The sequence below is a fragment of the Euprymna scolopes genome, chromosome 21 (genome assembly GCF_053919585.1).
Source record: "Euprymna scolopes isolate OS-2025 chromosome 21, ASM5391958v1, whole genome shotgun sequence".
In the NCBI taxonomy this organism is placed as follows: domain Eukaryota; kingdom Metazoa; phylum Mollusca; class Cephalopoda; order Sepiida; family Sepiolidae; genus Euprymna; species Euprymna scolopes.
Window position 1 is genome coordinate 66,679,361 of NC_136502.1, and position 21,355 is coordinate 66,700,715.

The 21,355-nt window shown below is 26.3% G+C and overlaps 2 long non-coding RNA genes across 2 annotated transcripts; both read left to right on the top strand.

Annotated features, from left to right (window-relative positions):
* The first annotated feature begins 7,646 nt into the window (after positions 1–7,646).
* LOC145242434 (uncharacterized) lies at positions 7,647–10,476 on the top strand. The gene is made up of 2 exons (XR_013862735.1): positions 7,647–10,174; positions 10,212–10,476. It is a non-coding gene; the product is annotated as an uncharacterized LOC145242434 (long non-coding RNA).
* Positions 10,477–11,089: 613 nt separating this feature from the next.
* LOC145242433 (uncharacterized) lies at positions 11,090–20,496 on the top strand. Its single transcript, XR_013862734.1, has 2 exons — positions 11,090–16,988; positions 17,322–20,496. It is a non-coding gene; the product is annotated as an uncharacterized LOC145242433 (long non-coding RNA).
* The last annotated feature ends 859 nt before the right edge of the window (positions 20,497–21,355 follow it).

Sequence of the window (21,355 nt, forward strand, 5' to 3'; positions counted from 1 at the left end):
TTCTTTTTTTTTTACTTTGGAGCAGGTTCTAATGTTTTTCTTTTTTTTTTACTTTGGAGCAGATTCTAATGTTTTCCTTTTTATTTTACTTTGGAGCAGGTTCTAATGTTTTTCTTTTTATTTTACTTTGGAGCAGGTTCTAATGTTTTTCTTTTTATTTTACTTTGGAGCAGGTTCTAATGTTTTTCTTTTTATTTTACTTTGGAGCAGGTTCTAATGTTTTTCTTTTTATTTTACTTTGGAGCAGGTTCTAATGTTTTTCTTTTTATTTTACTTTGGAGCAGATTCTAATGTTTTTCTTTTTATTTTACTTTGGAGCAGATTCTAATGTTTTTCTTTTTTTTTTACTTTGGAGCAGGTTCTAATGTTTTTCTTTTTTTTTTTACTTTGCAGCAGATTCTAATGTTTTCCTTTTTATTTTACTTTGGAGCAGGTTCTAATGTTTTTCTTTTTATTTTACTTTGGAGCAGGTTCTAATGTTTTTCTTTTTTTATTTTACTTTGGAGCAGGTTCTAATGTTTTTCTTTTTATTTTACTTTGGAGCAGATTCTAATGTTTTTCTTTTTTTTTTACTTTGGAGCAGGTTCTAATGTTTTACTTTTTTTTTTAATTTGGAGAAGATTCTAATGTTTTTCTTTTTTTTTTACTTTGGAGCAGGTTCTAATGTTTGTCTTTTTATTTTACTTTGGAGCAGGTTCTAATGTTTTTCTTTTTATTTTACTTTGGAGAAGATTCTAATGTTTTTCTTTTTATTTTACTTTGGAGAAGATTCTAATGTTTTTCTTTTTTTTTTACTTTGGAGCAGGTTCTAATGTTTTTCTTTTTTTTTTACTTTGGAGCAGGTTCTAATGTTTTTCTTTTTTTTTTTACTTTGGAGCAGATTCTAATGTTTTTCTTTTTTTTTTTACTTTGGAGCAGGTCCTAATGTTTTTCTTTTTTTTTTACTTTGGAGCAGATTCTAATGTTTTTCTTTTTATTTTACTTTGGAGCAGGTTCTAATGTTTTTCTTTTTATTTTACTTTGGAGAAGATTCTAATGTTTTTCTTTTTTTTTTACTTTGGAACAGGTTCTAATGTTTTTCTTTTTTTTTTACTTTGGAGAAGATTCTAATGTTTTTCTTGTTATTTTACTTTGGAGAAGATTCTAATGTTTTTCTTTTTTTTTTACTTTGGAGCAGGTTCTAATGTTTTTCTTTTTTTGTTACTTTGGAGAAGATTCTAATGTTTTTCTTTTTTTTTTACTTTGGAGAAGATTCTAATGTTTTTCTTTTTTTTTTACTTTGGAGCAGATTCTAATGTTTTTCTTTTTTTTTTACTTTGGAGCAGATTCTAATGTTTTTCTTTTTATTTTACTTTGGAGCAGGTTCTAATGTTTTTCTTTTTATTTTACTTTGGAGAAGATTCTAATGTTTTTCTTTTTATTTTACTTTGGAGCAGATTCTAATGTTTTTCTTTTTATTTTACTTTGGAGCAGATTCTAATGTTTTTCTTTTTTTTTTTACTTTGGAGCAGGTTCTAATGTTTTTCTTTTTATTTTACTTTGGAGCAGGTTCTAATGTTTTTCTTTTTATTTTACTTTGGAGAAGATTCTAATGTTTTTCTTTTATTTTACTTTGGAGCAGATTCTAATGTTTTTCTTTTTATTTTACTTTGGAGCAGATTCTAATGTTTTTCTTTTTATTTTACTTTGGAGCAGATTCTAATGTTTTTCTTTTTATTTTACTTTGGAGCAGATTCTAATGTTTTTCTTTTTTTTTTACTTTGGAGCAGGTTCTGATGTTTTTGTTTTTTTTTTACTTTGGAGCAGGTTCAAATGTTTTTCTTTTTATTTTACTTTGGAGCAGATTCTAATGTTTTTCTTTTTTTTTTACTTTGGAGCAGGTTCTGATGTTTTTGTTTTTTTTTTACTTTGGAGCAGGTTCTAATGTTTTTCTTTTTATTTTACTTTGGAGCAGGTTCTAATGTTTTTCTTTTTATTTTACTTTGGAGCAGATTCTAATGTTTTTCTTTTTTTTTTACTTTGGAGCAGATTCTAATGTTTTTCTTTTTTTTTACTTTGGAGCAGGTTCTAATGTTTTTCTTTTTATTTTACTTTGGAGCAGGTTCTAATGTTTTTCTTTTTTTTTTACTTTGGAGCAGATTCTAATGTTTTTCTTTTTTTTTACTTTGGAGCAGGTTCTAATGTTTTTCTTTTTATTTTACTTTGGAGCAGATTCTAATGTTTTTCTTTTTATTTTACGTTGGAGCAGATTCTAATGTTTTTCTTTTTTTTTTACTTTGGAGCAGGTTCTAATGTTTTTCTTTTTATTTTACTTTATAGCAGATTCTAATGTTTCTCTTTTTATTTTACTTTGGAGAAGATTCTAATGTTTTTCTTTTTATTTTACTTTGGAGCAGATTCTAATGTTTTTCTTTTTATTTTACTTTGGAGCAGATTCTAATGTTTTTCTTTTTTTTTTTACTTTGGAGCAGGTTCTAATGTTTTTCTTTTTATTTTACTTTGGAGCAGGTTCTAATGTTTTTCTTTTTATTTTACTTTGGAGAAGATTCTAATGTTTTTCTTTTATTTTACTTTGGAGCAGATTCTAATGTTTTTCTTTTTATTTTACTTTGGAGCAGATTCTAATGTTTTTCTTTTTATTTTACTTTGGAGCAGATTCTAATGTTTTTCTTTTTATTTTACTTTGGAGCAGATTCTAATGTTTTTCTTTTTTTTTTACTTTGGAGCAGGTTCTGATGTTTTTGTTTTTTTTTTACTTTGGAGCAGGTTCAAATGTTTTTCTTTTTATTTTACTTTGGAGCAGATTCTAATGTTTTTCTTTTTTTTTTACTTTGGAGCAGGTTCTGATGTTTTTGTTTTTTTTTTACTTTGGAGCAGGTTCTAATGTTTTTCTTTTTATTTTACTTTGGAGCAGGTTCTAATGTTTTTCTTTTTATTTTACTTTGGAGCAGATTCTAATGTTTTTCTTTTTTTTTTACTTTGGAGCAGATTCTAATGTTTTTCTTTTTTTTTTACTTTGGAGCAGGTTCTAATGTTTTTCTTTTTATTTTACTTTGGAGCAGGTTCTAATGTTTTTCTTTTTTTTTTACTTTGGAGCAGATTCTAATGTTTTTCTTTTTTTTTACTTTGGAGCAGGTTCTAATGTTTTTCTTTTTATTTTACTTTGGAGCAGATTCTAATGTTTTTCTTTTTATTTTACTTTGGAGCAGATTCTAATGTTTTTCTTTTTTTTTACTTTGGAGCAGGTTCTAATGTTTTTCTTTTTATTTTACTTTATAGCAGATTCTAATGTTTCTCTTTTTATTTTACTTTGGAGCAGATTCTAATGTTTTTCTTTTTATTTTACTTTGGAGCAGGTTCTAATGTTTTTCTTTTATTTTACTTTGGAGCAGGTTCTAATGTTTTTCTTTTTTTATTTTACTTTGGAGCAGGTTCTAATGTTTTTCTTTTTATTTTACTTTGGAGAAGATTCTAATGTTTTTGTTTTTATTTTACTTTGGAGCAGATTCTAATGTTTTTCTTTTTTTTTTTACTTTGGAGCAGGTTCTAATGTTTTTCTTTTTTTTTTACTTTGGAGCAGATTCTAATGTTTTCCTTTTTATTTTACTTTGGAGCAGATTCTAATGTTTTTCTTTTTATTTTACTTTGGAGCAGGTTCTAATGTTTTTCTTTTTATTTTACTTTGGAGCAGGTTCTAATGTTTTCTTTTTATTTTACTTTTGAGCAGGTTCTAATGTTTTTCTTTTATTTTACTTTGGAGCAGATTCTAATGTTTTTCTTTTTTTTTTTACTTTGGAGAAGATTCTAATGTTTTTCTTTTTATTTTACTTTGGAGCAGATTCTAATGTTTTTCTTTTTTTTTTACTTTGGTGCAGATTCTAATGTTTTTCTTTTTTTTTACTTTGGAGCAGGTTCTAATGTTTTTCTTTTTATTTTACTTTGGAGCAGATTCTAATGTTTTTCTTTTTATTTTACTTTGGAGCAGGTTCTAATGTTTTTCTTTTTATTTTACTTTGGAGCAGATTCTAATGTTTTTCTTTTTATTTTACTTTGGAGCAGGTTCTAATGTTTTTCTTTTTATTTTACTTTGGAGCAGATTCTAATGTTTTTCTTTTTTTTTTACTTTGGAGCAGGTTCTAATGTTTTTCTTTTTATTTTACTTTGGAGCAGATTCTAATGTTTTTCTTTTTTTTTTACTTTGGAGCAGATTCTAATGTTTTTCTTTTTTTTTTACTTTGGAGCAGGTTCTAATGTTTTTCTTTTTATTTTACTTTGGAGCAGGTTCTAATGTTTTTCTTTTTTTTTTACTTTGGAGCAGGTTCTAATGTTTTTCTTTTTATTTTACTTTGGAGCAGGTTCTAATGTTTTTCTTTTATTTTACTTTGGAGCAGGTTCTAATGTTTTTCTTTTTTTATTTTACTTTGGAGCAGGTTCTAATGTTTTTCTTTTTATTTTACTTTGGAGAAGATTCTAATGTTTTCGTTTTTATTTTACTTTGGAGCAGATTCTAATGTTTTTCTTTTTTTTTTTACTTTGGAGCAGGTTCTAATGTTTTTCTTTTTTTTTTACTTTGGAGCAGATTCTAATGTTTTCCTTTTTATTTTACTTTGGAGCAGATTCTAATGTTTTTCTTTTTATTTTACTTTGGAGCAGGTTCTAATGTTTTTCTTTTTATTTTACTTTGGAGCAGGTTCTAATGTTTTTCTTTTTATTTTACTTTTGAGCAGGTTCTAATGTTTTTCTTTTATTTTACTTTGGAGCAGATTCTAATGTTTTTCTTTTTTTTTTACTTTGGAGAAGATTCTAATGTTTTTCTTTTTATTTTACTTTGGAGCAGATTCTAATGTTTTTCTTTTTTTTTTACTTTGGTGCAGATTCTAATGTTTTTCTTTTTTTTTACTTTGGAGCAGGTTCTAATGTTTTTCTTTTTATTTTACTTTGGAGCAGGTTCTAATGTTTTTCTTTTTATTTTACTTTGGAGCAGATTCTAATGTTTTTCTTTTTATTTTACTTTGGAGCAGGTTCTAATGTTTTTCTTTTTATTTTACTTTGGAGCAGATTCTAATGTTTTTCTTTTTTTTTTACTTTGGAGCAGGTTCTAATGTTTTTGTTTTTATTTTACTTTGGAGCAGATTCTAATGTTTTTCTTTTTTTTTTACTTTGGAGCAGGTTCTAATGTTTTTCTTTTTTTTTTACTTTGGAGCAGATTCTAATGTTTTCCTTTTTATTTTACTTTGGAGCAGGTTCTAATGTTTTTCTTTTTATTTTACTTTGGAGCAGGTTCTAATGTTTTTCTTTTTATTTTACTTTGGAGCAGGTTCTAATGTTTTTCTTTTTATTTTACTTTGGAGCAGATTCTAATGTTTTTCTTTTTTTTTTTTACTTTGGAGAAGATTCTAATGTTTTTCTTTTTATTTTACTTTGGAGCAGGTTCTAATGTTTTTCTTTTTATTTTACTTTGGAGCAGGTTCTAATGTTTTTCTTTTTATTTTACTTTGGAGCAGGTTCTAATGTTTTTCTTTTTATTTTACTTTGGAGAAGATTCTAATGTTTTTCTTTTTATTTTACTTTGGAGCAGGTTCTAATGTTTTTCCTTTTTTTTTTCTTTGGAGCAGATTCTAATGTTTTTCTTTTTTTTTTTACTTTGGAGAAGATTCTAATGTTTTTCTTTTTATTTTACTTTGGAGCAGGTTCTAATGTTTTTCTTTTTATTTTACTTTGGAGCAGGTTCTAATGTTTTTCTTTTTATTTTACTTTGGAGCAGGTTCTAATGTTTTTCTTTTTATTTTACTTTGGAGAAGATTCTAATGTTTTTCTTTTTATTTTACTTTGGAGCAGGTTCTAATGTTTTTCTTTTTATTTTACTTTGGAGAAGATTCTAATGTTTTTCTTTTTATTTTACTTTGGAGAAGATTCTAATGTTTTTCTTTTTATTTTACTTTGGAGCAGGTTCTAATGTTTTTCTTTTATTTTACTTTGGAGCAGATTCTAATGTTTTTCTTTTTTTTTTACTTTGGAGCAGATTCTAATGTTTTTCTTTTTTTTTTACTTTGGAGCAGATTCTAATGTTTTTCTTTTTTTTTTACTTTGGAGCAGGTTCTAATGTTTTTCTTTTTTTTTTACTTTGGAGCAGATTCTAATGTTTTCCTTTTTATTTTACTTTGGAGCAGGTTCTAATGTTTTTCTTTTTATTTTACTTTGGAGCAGATTCTAATGTTTTTCTTTTTATTTTACTTTGGAGCAGATTCTAATGTTTTTCTTTTTATTTTACTTTGGAGCAGATTCTAATGTTTTTCTTTTTTTTTTACTTTGGAGCAGGTTCTAATGTTTTTCTTTTTTTTTTACTTTGGAGCAGATTCTAATGTTTTCCTTTTTATTTTACTTTGGAGCAGGTTCTAATGTTTTTCTTTTTATTTTACTTTGGAGCAGGTTCTAATGTTTTTCTTTTTATTTTACTTTGGAGCAGATTCTAATGTTTTTCTTTTTTTTTTACTTTGGAGAAGATTCTAATGTTTTTCTTTTTATTTTACTTTGGAGCAGGTTCTAATGTTTTTCTTTTTATTTTACTTTGGAGCAGGTTCTAATGTTTTTCTTTTTTTTTTACTTTGGAGCAGATTCTAATGTTTTTCTTTTTCTTTTACTTTGGAGCAGGTTCTAATGTTTTTCTTTTTATTTTACTTTGGAGCAGGTTCTAATGTTTTTCTTTTTATTTTACTTTGGAGCAGGTTCTAATGTTTTTCTTTTTTTTTTACTTTGGAGAAGATTCTAATGTTTTTCTTTTTATTTTACTTTGGAGCAGATTCTAATGTTTTTCTTTTTTTTTTACTTTGGAGCAGGTTCTAATGTTTTTATTTTTATTTTACTTTGGAGCAGGTTCTAATGTTTTTCTTTTTTTTTTTACTTTGGAGCAGATTCTAATGTTTTTCTTTTTATTTTACTTTGGAGCAGGTTCTAATGTTTTTCTTTTTTTTTTACTTTGGAGCAGATTCTAATGTTTTTCTTTTTTTTTTTTTACTTTGGAGCAGATTCTAATGTTTTTCTTTTTATTTTACTTTGGAGCAGGTTCTAATGTTTTTCTTTTTTTTTTACTTTGGAGCAGATTCTAATGTTTTTCTTTTTATTTTACTTTGGAGCAGGTTCTAATGTTTTTCTTTTTATTTTACTTTGGAGCAGATTCTAATGTTTTTCTTTTTTTTTTTACTTTGGAGCAGGTTCTAATGTTTTTCTTTTTATTTTACTTTGGAGCAGATTCTAATGTTTTTCTTTTTTTTTTACTTTGGAGCAGGTTCTAATGTTTTTCTTTTTATTTTACTTTGGAGCAGATTCTAATGTTTTTCTTTTTATTTTACTTTGGAGCAGATTCTAATGTTTTTCTTTTTATTTTACTTTGGAGCAGGTTCTAATGTTTTTCTTTTTTTTTTACTTTGGAGCAGATTCTAATGTTTTTCTTTTTATTTTACTTTGGAGCAGGTTCTAATGTTTTTCTTTTTATTTTACTTTGGAGCAGGTTCTAATGTTTTTCTTTTTATTTTACTTTGGAGCAGATTCTAATGTTTTTCTTTTTTTTTTACTTTGGAGCAGATTCTAATGTTTTTCTTTTTTTTTTACTTTGGAGCAGGTTCTAATGTTTTTCTTTTTATTTTACTTTGGAGCAGGTTCTAATGTTTTTCTTTTTATTTTACTTTGGAGCAGATTCTAATGTTTTTCTTTTTATTTTACTTTGGAGCAGATTCTAATGTTTTTCTTTTTTTTTTACTTTGGAGAAGGTTCTAATGTTTTTCTTTTTATTTTACTTTGGAGCAGATTCTAATGTTTTTCTTTTTATTTTACTTTGGAGCAGATTCTAATGTTTTTCTTTTTATTTTACTTTGGAGCAGGTTCTAATGTTTTTCTTTTATTTTACTTTGGAGCAGGTTCTAATGTTTTTCTTTTTTTATTTTACTTTGGAGCAGGTTCTAATGTTTTTCTTTTTATTTTACTTTGGAGAAGATTCTAATGTTTTTGTTTTTATTTTACTTTGGAGCAGATTCTAATGTTTTTCTTTTTTTTTTTACTTTGGAGCAGGTTCTAATGTTTTTCTTTTTTTTTTACTTTGGAGCAGATTCTAATGTTTTCCTTTTTATTTTACTTTGGAGCAGATTCTAATGTTTTTCTTTTTATTTTACTTTGGAGAAGATTCTAATGTTTTTGTTTTTATTTTACTTTGGAGCAGGTTCTAATGTTTTTCTTTTTTTTTACTTAGGAGCAGGTTCTAATGTTTTTCTTTTTATTTTACTTTGGAGCAGATTCTAATGTTTTTCTTTTTATTTTACTTTGGAGCAGGTTCTAATGTTTTTCTTTTTTTTTTACTTTGGAGCAGATTCTAATGTTTTTCTTTTTATTTTACTTTGGAGCAGATTCTAATGTTTTTCTTTTTATTTTACTTTGGAGAAGATTCTAATGTTTTTGTTTTTATTTTACTTTGGAGCAGGTTCTAATGTTTTTCTTTTTTTTTACTTTGGAGCAGGTTCTAATGTTTTTCTTTTTATTTTACTTTGGAGCAGGTTCTAATGTTTTTGTTTTTATTTTACTTTGGAGCAGGTTCTAATGTTTTTCTTTTTATTTTACTTTGGAGCAGATTCTAATGTTTTTCTTTTTATTTTACTTTGGAGCAGGTTCTAATGTTTTTCTTTTTTTTTTTTACTTTGGAGCAGGTTCTAATGTTTTTCTTTTTTTTTTACTTTGGAGCAGGTTCTAATGTTTTTCTTTTTTTTTTTACTTTGGAGCAGGTTCTAATGTTTTTCTTTTTTATTTTACTTTGGAGCAGGTTCTAATGTTTTTCTTTTTTTTTACTTTGGAGCAGGTTCTAATATTTTTGTTTTTATTTTACTTTGGAGCAGGTTCTAATATTTTTGTTTTTATTTTACTTTGGAGCAGGTTCTAATGTTTTTCTTTTTTTTTACTTTGGAGCAGGTTCTAATGTTTTTCTTTTTTTTTTACTTTGGAGCAGGTTCTAATGTTTTTGTTTTTATTTTACTTTGGAGCAGGTTCTAATGTTTTTCTTTGTTTTTACTTTGGAGCAGGTTCTAATGTTTTTGTTTGTATTTTACTTTGGAGCAGGTTCTAATGTTTTTCTTTTTTTTACTTTGGAGCAGGTTCTAATGTTTTTCTTTTTTTTTTTACTTTGGAGCAGGTTCTAATGTTTTTCTTTTTTTTTTACTTTGGAGCAGGTTCTAATGTTTTTCTTTTTATTTTACTTTGGAGCAGGTTCTAATGTTTTTCTTTTTTATTTTACTTTGGAGCAGGTTCTAATGTTTTTCTTTTTTTTTACTTTGGAGCAGGTTCTAATGTTTTTCTTTTTATTTTACTTTGGAGCAGGTTCTAATGTTTTTCTTTTTATTTTACTTTGGAGCAGATTCTAATGTTTTTCTTTTTATTTTACTTTGGAGCAGATTCTAATGTTTTTCTTTTTTTTTTACTTTGGAGCAGGTTCTAATGTTTTTCTTTTTATTTTACTTTGGAGCAGATTCTAATGTTTTTCTTTTTATTTTACTTTGGAGCAGATTCTAATGTTTTTCTTTTTATTTTACTTTGGAGCAGGTTCTAATGTTTTTCTTTTATTTTACTTTGGAGCAGGTTCTAATGTTTTTCTTTTTATTTTACTTTGGAGCAGGTTCTAATGTTTTTCTTTTTATTTTACTTTGGAGAAGATTCTAATGTTTTTGTTTTTATTTTACTTTGGAGCAGATTCTAATGCTTTTCTTTTTTTTTTTACTTTGGAGCAGGTTCTAATGTTTTTCTTTTTTTTTTACTTTGGAGCAGATTCTAATGTTTTCCTTTTTATTTTACTTTGGAGCAGATTCTAATGTTTTTCTTTTTATTTTACTTTGGAGAAGATTCTAATGTTTTTGTTTTTATTTTACTTTGGAGCAGGTTCTAATGTTTTTCTTTTTTTTTACTTTGGAGCAGGTTCTAATGTTTTTCTTTTTATTTTACTTTGGAGCAGGTTCTAATGTTTTTCTTTTTTTTTTTTTACTTTGGAGCAGGTTCTAATGTTTTTCTTTTTTTTTTACTTTGGAGCAGGTTCTAATGTTTTTCTTTTTTTTTTTACTTTGGAGCAGGTTCTAATGTTTTTCTTTTTTATTTTACTTTGGAGCAGGTTCTAATGTTTTTCTTTTTTTTTACTTTGGAGCAGGTTCTAATATTTTTGTTTTTATTTTACTTTGGAGCAGGTTCTAATATTTTTGTTTTTATTTTACTTTGGAGCAGGTTCTAATGTTTTTCTTTTTTTTTACTTTGGAGCAGGTTCTAATGTTTTTCTTTTTTTTTTACTTTGGAGCAGGTTCTAATGTTTTTGTTTTTATTTTACTTTGGAGCAGGTTCTAATGTTTTTCTTTGTTTTTACTTTGGAGCAGGTTCTAATGTTTTTGTTTGTATTTTACTTTGGAGCAGGTTCTAATGTTTTTCTTTTTTTTACTTTGGAGCAGGTTCTAATGTTTTTCTTTTTTTTTTTTTACTTTGGAGCAGGTTCTAATGTTTTTCTTTTTTTTTTACTTTGGAGCAGGTTCTAATGTTTTTCTTTTTATTTTACTTTGGAGCAGGTTCTAATGTTTTTCTTTTTTATTTTACTTTGGAGCAGGTTCTAATGTTTTTCTTTTTTTTTACTTTGGAGCAGGTTCTAATGTTTTTCTTTTTATTTTACTTTGGAGCAGGTTCTAATGTTTTTCTTTTTATTTTACTTTGGAGCAGATTCTAATGTTTTTCTTTTTATTTTACTTTGGAGCAGATTCTAATGTTTTTCTTTTTTTTTTACTTTGGAGCAGGTTCTAATGTTTTTCTTTTTATTTTACTTTGGAGCAGATTCTAATGTTTTTCTTTTTATTTTACTTTGGAGCAGATTCTAATGTTTTTCTTTTTATTTTACTTTGGAGCAGGTTCTAATGTTTTTCTTTTATTTTACTTTGGAGCAGGTTCTAATGTTTTTCTTTTTATTTTACTTTGGAGCAGGTTCTAATGTTTTTCTTTTTATTTTACTTTGGAGAAGATTCTAATGTTTTTGTTTTTATTTTACTTTGGAGCAGATTCTAATGCTTTTCTTTATTTTTTTACTTTGGAGCAGGTTCTAATGTTTTTCTTTTTTTTTAACTTTGGAGCAGATTCTTATGTTTTCCTTTTTATTTTACTTTGGAGCAGATTCTAATGTTTTTCTTTTTATTTTACTTTGGAGAAGATTCTAATGTTTTTGTTTTTATTTTACTTTGGAGCAGGTTCTAATGTTTTTCTTTTTTTTTACTTTGGAGCAGGTTCTAATGTTTTTCTTTTTATTTTACTTTGGAGCAGATTCTAATGTTTTTCTTTTTATTTTACTTTGGAGCAGGTTCTAATGTTTTTCTTTTTTTTTTACTTTGGAGCAGATTCTAATGTTTTTCTTTTTATTTTACTTTGGAGCAGATTCTAATGTTTTTCTTTTTATTTTACTTTGGAGAAGATTCTAATGTTTTTGTTTTTATTTTACTTTGGAGCAGGTTCTAATGTTTTTCTTTTTTTTTACTTTGGAGCAGGTTCTAATGTTTTTCTTTTTATTTTACTTTGGAGCAGGTTCTAATGTTTTTGTTTTTATTTTACTTTGGAGCAGGTTCTAATGTTTTTCTTTTTTTTTTTTACTTTGGAGCAGGTTCTAATGTTTTTCTTTTTTTTTTACTTTGGAGCAGGTTCTAATGTTTTTCTTTTTTTTTTTACTTTGGAGCAGGTTCTAATGTTTTTCTTTTTTATTTTACTTTGGAGCAGGTTCTAATGTTTTTCTTTTTTTTTTACTTTGGAGCAGGTTCTAATATTTTTGTTTTTATTTTACTTTGGAGCAGGTTCTAATGTTTTTCTTTTTTTTTACTTTGGAGCAGGTTCTAATGTTTTTCTTTTTTTTTTTACTTTGGAGCAGGTTCTAATGTGTTGCTTTTTTATTTTACTTTGGAGCAGGTTCTAATGTTTTTCTTTGTTTTTACTTTGGAGCAGGTTCTAATGTTTTTGTTTGTATTTTACTTTGGAGCAGGTTCTAATGTTTTTCTTTTTTTTACTTTGGAGCAGGTTCTAATGTTTTTCTTTTTTTTTTTTTACTTTGGAGCAGGTTCTAATGTTTTTCTTTTTTTTTTACTTTGGAGCAGGTTCTAATGTTTTTCTTTTTATTTTACTTTGGAGCAGGTTCTAATGTTTTTCTTTTTTATTTTACTTTGGAGCAGGTTCTAATGTTTTTCTTTTTTTTTACTTTGGAGCAGGTTCTAATGTTTTTCTTTTTATTTTACTTTGGAGCAGGTTCTAATGTTTTTCTTTTTATTTTACTTTGGAGCAGATTCTAATGTTTTTCTTTTTATTTTACTTTGGAGCAGATTCTAATGTTTTTCTTTTTTTTTTACTTTGGAGCAGGTTCTAATGTTTTTCTTTTTATTTTACTTTGGAGCAGATTCTAATGTTTTTCTTTTTATTTTACTTTGGAGCAGATTCTAATGTTTTTCTTTTTATTTTACTTTGGAGCAGGTTCTAATGTTTTTCTTTTATTTTACTTTGGAGCAGGTTCTAATGTTTTTCTTTTTTTATTTTACTTTGGAGCAGGTTCTAATGTTTTTCTTTTTATTTTACTTTGGAGAAGATTCTAATGTTTTTGTTTTTATTTTACTTTGGAGCAGATTCTAATGTTTTTCTTTTTTTTTTTACTTTGGAGCAGGTTCTAATGTTTTTCTTTTTTTTTTACTTTGGAGCAGATTCTAATGTTTTCCTTTTTATTTTACTTTGGAGCAGATTCTAATGTTTTTCTTTTTATTTTACTTTGGAGAAGATTCTAATGTTTTGGTTTTATTTTACTTTGGAGCAGGTTCTAATGTTTTTCTTTTTTTTTACTTTGGAGCAGGTTCTAATGTTTTTCTTTTCATTTTACTTTGGAGCAGGTTCTAATGTTTTTCTTTTTATTTTACTTTGGAGCAGGTTCTAATGTTTTTCTTTTTTTTTTACTTTGGAGCAGATTCTAATGTTTTTCTTTTTATTTTACTTTGGAGCAGATTCTAATGTTTTTCTTTTTATTTTACTTTGGAGAAGATTCTAATGTTTTTGTTTTTATTTTACTTTGGAGCAGGTTCTAATGTTTTTCTTTTTTTTTACTTTGGAGCAGGTTCTAATGTTTTTCTTTTTATTTTACTTTGGAGCAGGTTCTAATGTTTTTCTTTTTTTTTTTTACTTTGGAGCAGGTTCTAATGTTTTTCTTTTTTTTTTTACTTTGGAGCAGGTTCTAATGTTTTTCTTTTTTTTTTACTTTGGAGCAGGTTCTAATGTTTTTCTTTTTTATTTTACTTTGGAGCAGGTTCTAATGTTTTTCTTTTTTTTTACTTTGGAGCAGGTTCTAATATTTTTGTTTTTATTTTACTTTGGAGCAGGTTCTAATGTTTTTCTTTTTTTTTACTTTGGAGCAGGTTCTAATGTTTTTCTTTTTTTTTACTTTGGAGCAGGTTCTAATGTGTTGCTTTTTTATTTTACTTTGGAGCAGGTTCTAATGTTTTTCTTTGTTTTTACTTTGGAGCAGGTTCTAATGTTTTTGTTTGTATTTTACTTTGGAGCAGGTTCTAATGTTTTTCTTTTTTTTACTTTGGAGCAGGTTCTAATGTTTTTCTTTTTTTTTTTTACTTTGGAGCAGGTTCTAATGTTTTTCTTTTTTTTTTTACTTTGGAGCAGGTTCTAATGTTTTTCTTTTTATTTTACTTTGGAGCAGGTTCTAATGTTTTTCTTTTTTATTTTACTTTGGAGCAGGTTCTAATGTTTTTCTTTTTTTTTACTTTGGAGCAGGTTCTAATGTTTTTCTTTTTATTTTACTTTGGAGCAGATTCTAATGTTTTTCTTTTTATTTTACTTTGGAGCAGATTCTAATGTTTTTCTTTTTATTTTACTTTGGAGCAGGTTCTAATGTTTTTCTTTTATTTTACTTTGGAGCAGGTTCTAATGTTTTTCTTTTTTTATTTTACTTTGGAGCAGGTTCTAATGTTTTTCTTTTTATTTTACTTTGGAGAAGATTCTAATGTTTTTCTTTTTATTTTACTTTGGAGCAGATTCTAATGTTTTTCTTTTTATTTTACTTTGGAGAAGATTCTAATGTTTTTGTTTTTATTTTACTTTGGAGCAGGTTCTAATGTTTTTCTTTTTTTTTACTTTGGAGCAGGTTCTAATGTTTTTGTTTTTATTTTACTTTGGAGCAGGTTCTAATGTTTTTGTTTTTATTTTACTTTGGAGCAGGTTCTAATGTTTTTCTTTTTATTTTACTTTGGAGCAGATTCTAATGTTTTTCTTTTTATTTTACTTTGGAGCAGGTTCTAATGTTTTTCTTTTTTTTTTTTACTTTGGAGCAGGTTCTAATGTTTTTCTTTTTTTTTTACTTTGGAGCAGGTTCTAATGTTTTTCTTTTTTTTTTTACTTTGGAGCAGGTTCTAATGTTTTTCTTTTTTATTTTACTTTGGAGCAGGTTCTAATGTTTTTCTTTTTTTTTACTTTGGAGCAGGTTCTAATATTTTTGTTTTTATTTTACTTTGGAGCAGGTTCTAATGTTTTTCTTTTTTTTTACTTTGGAGCAGGTTCTAATGTTTTTCTTTTTTTTTTACTTTGGAGCAGGTTCTAATGTGTTGCTTTTTTATTTTACTTTGGAGCAGGTTCTAATGTTTTTCTTTGTTTTTACTTTGGAGCAGGTTCTAATGTTTTTGTTTGTATTTTACTTTGGAGCAGGTTCTAATGTTTTTCTTTTTTTTACTTTGGAGCAGGTTCTAATGTTTTTCTTTTTTTTTTTTTACTTTGGAGCAGGTTCTAATGTTTTTCTTTTTTTTTTACTTTGGAGCAGGTTCTAATGTTTTTCTTTTTATTTTACTTTGGAGCAGGTTCTAATGTTTTTCTTTTTTATTTTACTTTGGAGCAGGTTCTTATGTTTTTCTTTTTTTTTACTTTGGAGCAGGTTCTAATGTTTTTCTTTTTATTTTACTTTGGAGCAGGTTCTAATGTTTTTCTTTTTATTTTACTTTGGAGCAGATTCTAATGTTTTTCTTTTTATTTTACTTTGGAGCAGATTCTAATGTTTTTCTTTTTTTTTTACTTTGGAGCAGGTTCTAATGTTTTTCTTTTTATTTTACTTTGGAGCAGATTCTAATGTTTTTCTTTTTATTTTACTTTGGAGCAGATTCTAATGTTTTTCTTTTTATTTTACTTTGGAGCAGGTTCTAATGTTTTTCTTTTATTTTACTTTGGAGCAGGTTCTAATGTTTTTCTTTTTTTATTTTACTTTGGAGCAGGTTCTAATGTTTTTCTTTTTATTTTACTTTGGAGAAGATTCTAATGTTTTTGTTTTTATTTTACTTTGGAGCAGATTCTAATGTTTTTCTTTTTTTTTTTTTACTTTGGAGCAGGTTCTAATGTTTTTCTTTTTTTTTTACTTTGGAGCAGATTCTAATGTTTTCCTTTTTATTTTACTTTGGAGCAGATTCTAATGTTTTTCTTTTTATTTTACTTTGGAGAAGATTCTAATGTTTTGGTTTTATTTTACTTTGGAGCAGGTTCTAATGTTTTTCTTTTTTTTTACTTTGGAGCAGGTTCTAATGTTTTTCTTTTTATTTTACTTTGGAGCAGATTCTAATGTTTTTCTTTTTATTTTACTTTGGAGCAGGTTCTAATGTTTTTCTTTTTTTTTTACTTTGGAGCAGATTCTAATGTTTTTCTTTTTTTTTTACTTTGGAGCAGATTCTAATGTTTTTCTTTTTATTTTACTTTGGAGAAGATTCTAATGTTTTTGTTTTTATTTTACTTTGGAGCAGGTTCTAATGTTTTTCTTTTTTTTTACTTTGGAGCAGGTTCTAATGTTTTTCTTTTTATTTTACTTTGGAGCAGGTTCTAATGTTTTTCTTTTTTTTTTTTACTTTGGAGCAGGTTCTAATGTTTTTCTTTTTTTTTACTTTGGAGCAGGTTCTAATGTTTTTCTTTTTTTTTTTACTTTGGAGCAGGTTCTAATGTTTTTCTTTTTTATTTAACTTTGGAGCAGGTTCTAATGTTTTTCTTTTTTTTTACTTTGGAGCAGGTTCTAATATTTTTGTTTTTATTTTACTTTGGAGCAGGTTCTAATGTTTTTCTTTTTTTTTTACTTTGGAGCAGGTTCTAATGTTTTTCTTTTTTTTTACTTTGGAGCAGGTTCTAATGTGTTGCTTTTTTATTTTACTTTGGAGCAGGTTCTAATGTTTTTCTTTGTTTTTACTTTGGAGCAGGTTCTAATGTTTTTGTTTGTATTTTACTTTGGAGCAGGTTCTAATGTTTTTCTTTTTTTTACTTTGGAGCAGGTTCTAATGTTTTTCTTTTTTTTTTTTTACTTTGGAGCAGGTTCTAATGTTTTTCTTTTTTTTTTACTTTGGAGCAGGTTCTAATGTTTTTCTTTTTTTTTTACTTTGGAGCAGGTTCTAATGTGTTGCTTTTTTATTTTACTTTGGAGCAGGTTCTAATGTTTTTCTTTGTGTTTACTTTGGAGCAGGTTCTAATGTTTTTGTTTGTATTTTACTTTGGAGCAGGTTCTAATGTTTTTCTTTTTTTTTACTTTGGAGCAGGTTCTAATGTTTTTCTTTTTTTTACTTTGGAGCAGGTTCTAATGTTTTTCTTTTTATTTTACTTTGGAGCAGGTTCTAATGTTTTTCTTTTTTATTTTACTTTGGAGCAGGTTCTAATGTTTTTCTTTTTTTTTACTTTGGAGCAGTTTCTAATGTTTTTGTTTTTATTTTACTTTGGAGCAGGTTCTAATGTTTTTCTTTTTATTTTACTTTGGAGCAGGTTCTAATGTGTTTCTTTTTATTTTACTTTGGAGCAGGTTCTAATGTTTTTCTTTTCATTTTACTTTGGAGCAGGTTCTAATGTTTTTCTTTTTTTTTTACTTTGGAGCAGGTTCTAATGTGTTTGTTTTTATTTTACTTTGGAGCAGGTTCTAATGTTTTTCTTTTTATTTTACTTTGGATCAGGTTCTAATGTTTTTCTTGTTATTTTACTTTGGATCAGGTTCTAATGTTTTTCTTTTTATTTTATTTTGGAGCAGGTTCTAATGTTTTTCTTTTTTTTTAGTTTGGAGCAGGTTCTAATGTTTTTGTTTTTATTTTACTTTGGAGCAGGTTCTAATGTTTTTCTTTTTATTTTACTTTGGAGCAGGTTCTAATGTTTTTCTTTTTTTTTTACTTTGGAGCAGGTTCTAATGTGTTGCTTTTTTATTTTACTTTGGAGCAGGTTCTAATGTTTTTGTTTTTATTTTACTTTGGAGCAGGTTCTAATGTTTTTGTTTTTATTTTACTTTGGAGCAGGTTCTAATGTTTTTCTTTTTATTTTACTTTGGATCAGGTTCTAATGTTTTTCTTGTTATTTTACTTTGGATCAGGTTCTAATGTTTTTCTTTTTATTTTATTTTGGAGCAGGTTCTAATGTTTTTCTTTTTTTTTACTTTGGAGCAGGTTCTAATGTTTTTGTTTTTATTTTACTTTGGAGCAGGTTCTAATGTTTTTCTTTTTATTTTACTTTGGATCAGGTTCTAATGTTTTTCTTTTTATTTTATTTTTGATCAGGTTCTAATGTTTTTCTTTTTTTTTACTTTGGAGCAGGTTCTAATATTTTTCTTTTTATTTTACTTTGGAGCAGGTTCTAATGTTTTTCTTTTTATTTTACTTTGGATCAGGTTCTAATGTTTTTCTTTTTATTTTATTTTGGAGCAGGTTCTGATGTTTTTTTTTTTTTTTACTTTGGAGCAGGTTCTAATGTTTTTGTTTTTATTTTACTTTGGAGCAGGTTCTAATGTTTTTCTTTTTTTTTACTTTGGAGCAGGTTCTAATGTTTTTCTTTTTTTTTTACTTTGGGGCAGGTTCTAATGTTTTTCTTTTTTTTACTTTGGAGCAGGTTCTAATGTGTTTCTTTTTATTTTACTTTGGAGCAGGTTCTAATGTTTTTCTTTTCATTTTACTTTGGAGCAGGTTCTAATGTTTTTCTTTTTTTTTTACTTTGGAGCAGGTTCTAATGTGTTTGTTTTTATTTTACTTTGGAGCAGGTTCTAATGTTTTTCTTTTTATTTTACTTTGGAGCAGGTTCTAATGTTTTTGTTTTTATTTTACTTTGGAGCAGGTTCTAATATGTTTGTTTTTATTTTACTTTGGAGCAGGTTCTAATGTTTTTCTTTTTATTTTACTTTGGAGCAGGTTCTAATGTTTTTGTTTTTATTTTACTTTGGAGCAGGTTCTAATGTTTTTCTTTTTATTTTACTTTGGAGCAGGTTCTAATGTTTTTCTTGTTTATTTTACTTTGGAGCAGGTTCTAATGTTTTTCTTTTTTTTTACTTTGGAGCAGGTTCTAATGTTTTTCTTTTTATTTTACTTTGGAACAGGTTCTAATGTTTTTCTTTTTATTTTACTTTGGAGCAGGTTCTAATGTTTTTGTTTTTATTTTACTTTGGAGCAGGTTCTAATGTTTTTCTTTTTATTTTACTTTGGATCAGGTTCTAATGTTTTTCTTGTTATTTTACTTTGGATCAGGTTCTAATGTTTTTCTTTTTATTTTATTTTGGAGCAGGTTCTAATGTTTTTCTTTTTTTTTACTTTGGAGCAGGTTCTAATGTTTTTGTTTTTATTTTACTTTGGAGCAGGTTCTAATGTTTTTCTTTTTATTTTACTTTGGAGCAGGTTCTAATGTTTTTCTTTTTTTTTACTTTGGAGCAGGTTCTAATGTGTTGCTTTTTTATTTTACTTTGGAGCAGGTTCTAATGTTTTTGTTTTTATTTTACTTTGGAGCAGGTTCTAATGTTTTTGTTTTTATTTTACTTTGGAGCAGGTTCTAATGTTTTTCTTTTTATTTTACTTTGGATCAGGTTCTAATGTTTTTCTTGTTATTTTACTTTGGATCAGGTTCTAATGTTTTTCTTTTTATTTTACTTTGGAGCAGATTCTAATGTTTTTCTTTTTATTTTACTTTGGAGCAGATTCTAATGTTTTTCTTTTTTTTTTACTTTGGAGCAGGTTCTAATGTTTTTCTTTTTATTTTACTTTGGATCAGGTTCTAATGTTTTTCTTTTTATTTTATTTTTGATCAGGTTCTAATGTTTTTCTTTTTTTTTACTTTGGAGCAGGTTCTAATATTTTTGTTTTTATTTTACTTTGGAGCAGGTTCTAATGTTTTTCTTTTTATTTTACTTTGGATCAGGTTCTAATGTTTTTCTTTTTATTTTATTTTGGAGCAGGTTCTGATGTTTTTCTTTTTTTTTACTTTGGAGCCGGTTCTAATGTTTTTGTTTTTATTTTACTTTGGAGCAGGTTCTAATGTTTTTCTTTTTTTTTACTTTGGAGCAGGTTCTAATGTTTTTCTTTTTTTTTTACTTTGGGGCAGGTTCTAATGTTTTTCTTTTTTTTACTTTGGAGCAGGTTCTAATGTGTTTCTTTTTATTTTACTTTGGAGCAGGTTCTAATGTTTTTCTTTTCATTTTACTTTGGAGCAGGTTCTAATGTTTTTCTTTTTTTTTTACTTTGGAGCAGGTTCTAATGTGTTTGTTTTTATTTTACTTTGGAGCAGGTTCTAATGTTTTTCTTTTTATTTTACTTTGGAGCAGGTTCTAATGTGTTTTTTTTTATTTTACTTTGGAGCAGGTTCTAATGTGTTTGTTTTTATTTTACTTTGGAGCAGGTTCTAATGTTTTTCTTTTTATTTTACTTTGGAGCAGGTTCTAATGTTTTTGTTTTTATTTTACTTTGGAGCAGGTTCTAATGTTTTTCTTTTTATTTTACTTTGGAGCAGGTTCTAATGTTTTTCTTGTTTATTTTACTTTGGAGCAGGTTCTAATGTTTTTCTTTTTTTTACTTTGGAGCAGGTTCTAATGTTTTTCTTTTTATTTTACTTTGGAACAGGTTCTAATGTTTTTCTTTTTATTTTACTTTGGAGCAGGTTCTAATGTTTTTCTTTTCATTTTACTTTGGAGCAGGTTCTAATGTTTTTCTTTTTTTTTACTTTGGAGCAGGTTCTAATGTTTTTGTTTTTATTTTACTTTGGAGCAGGTTCTAATGTTTTTCTTTTTTTTTTACTTTGGGGCAGGTACTAATGTTTTTGTTTTTATTTTACTTTGGAGCAGGTTCTAATGTTTTTCTTTTTTTTTACTTTGGAGCAGGTTCTAATGTTTTTCTTTTTTTTTACTTTGGAGCAGGTTCTAATGTTTTTCTTTTTTTTTACTTTGGAGCAGGTTCTAATGTTTTTCTTTTTTTTTTTACTTTGGAGCAGGTTCTAATGTTTTTCTTTTTTTTTTACTTTGGAGCAGGTTCTAATGTTTTTCTTTTTTATTTTACTTTGGAGCAGGATCTAATGTTTTTCTTTTTTTTTACTTTGGAGCAGGTTCTAATGTGTTTGTTTTTATTTTACTTTGGAGCAGGTTCTAATTTTTTTCTTTTTTTTTACTTTGGAGCAGGTTCTAATGTTTTTCTTTTTTTTTACTTTGGAGCAGGTTCTAATGTATTTCTTTTTATTTTACTTTGGAGCAGGTTCTAATGTTTTTCTTTTTTTTTTACTTTGGAGCAGGTTCTAATGTTTTTCTTTTTTATTTTACTTTGGAGCAGGTTCTAATGTTTTTCTTTTTATTTTACTTTGGAGCAGATTCTAATGTTTTTCTTTTTTTTTACTTTGGAGCAGGTTCTAATGTTTTTGTTTTTATTTTACTTTGGAGCAGGTTCTAATGTTTTTCTTTTTATTTTACTTTGGAACAGGTTCTAATGTTTTTCTTTTTATTTTACTTTGGAGCAGGTTCTAATGTTTTTCTTTTTATTTTACTTTGGAGCAGGTTCTAATGTTTTTCTTGTTTTTTACTTTGGAGCGGGTTCTAATGTTTTTGTTTTTATTTTACTTTGGAGCAGGTTCTAATGTTTTTCTTTTTTTTTTTACTTTGGAGCAGGTTCTAATGTTTTTGTTTTTATTTTACTTTGGAGCAGGTTCTAATGTTTTTCTTTTTATTTTACTTTGGAGCAGGTTCTAATGTTTTTCTTTTTTTTTTACTTTGGAGCAGGTTCTAATGTTTTTCTTTTTTTTTTTTACTTTGGAGCAGATTCTAATGTTTTTCTTATTTTTTATTTTAATTTGGAGCAGGTTCTAATGGTTTTCTGTTTTTTTATTTTAATTTGGAGCAGGTTCTGAATTCTTGTGAAGAAGTTTTTTCAACATGTGAAGGAGTGTAACCCAGGCACACATTAGCAAATGCACGTGAAATGATGTCATTAATAGGAAAAAAGACTTTAAAAAGGAGATCGTGTTAGAGACGGTGATAACGTTCAAGGTCACATAAGAGGTGTGGATGGCATTCACAAACCCATGGTTGACGCCA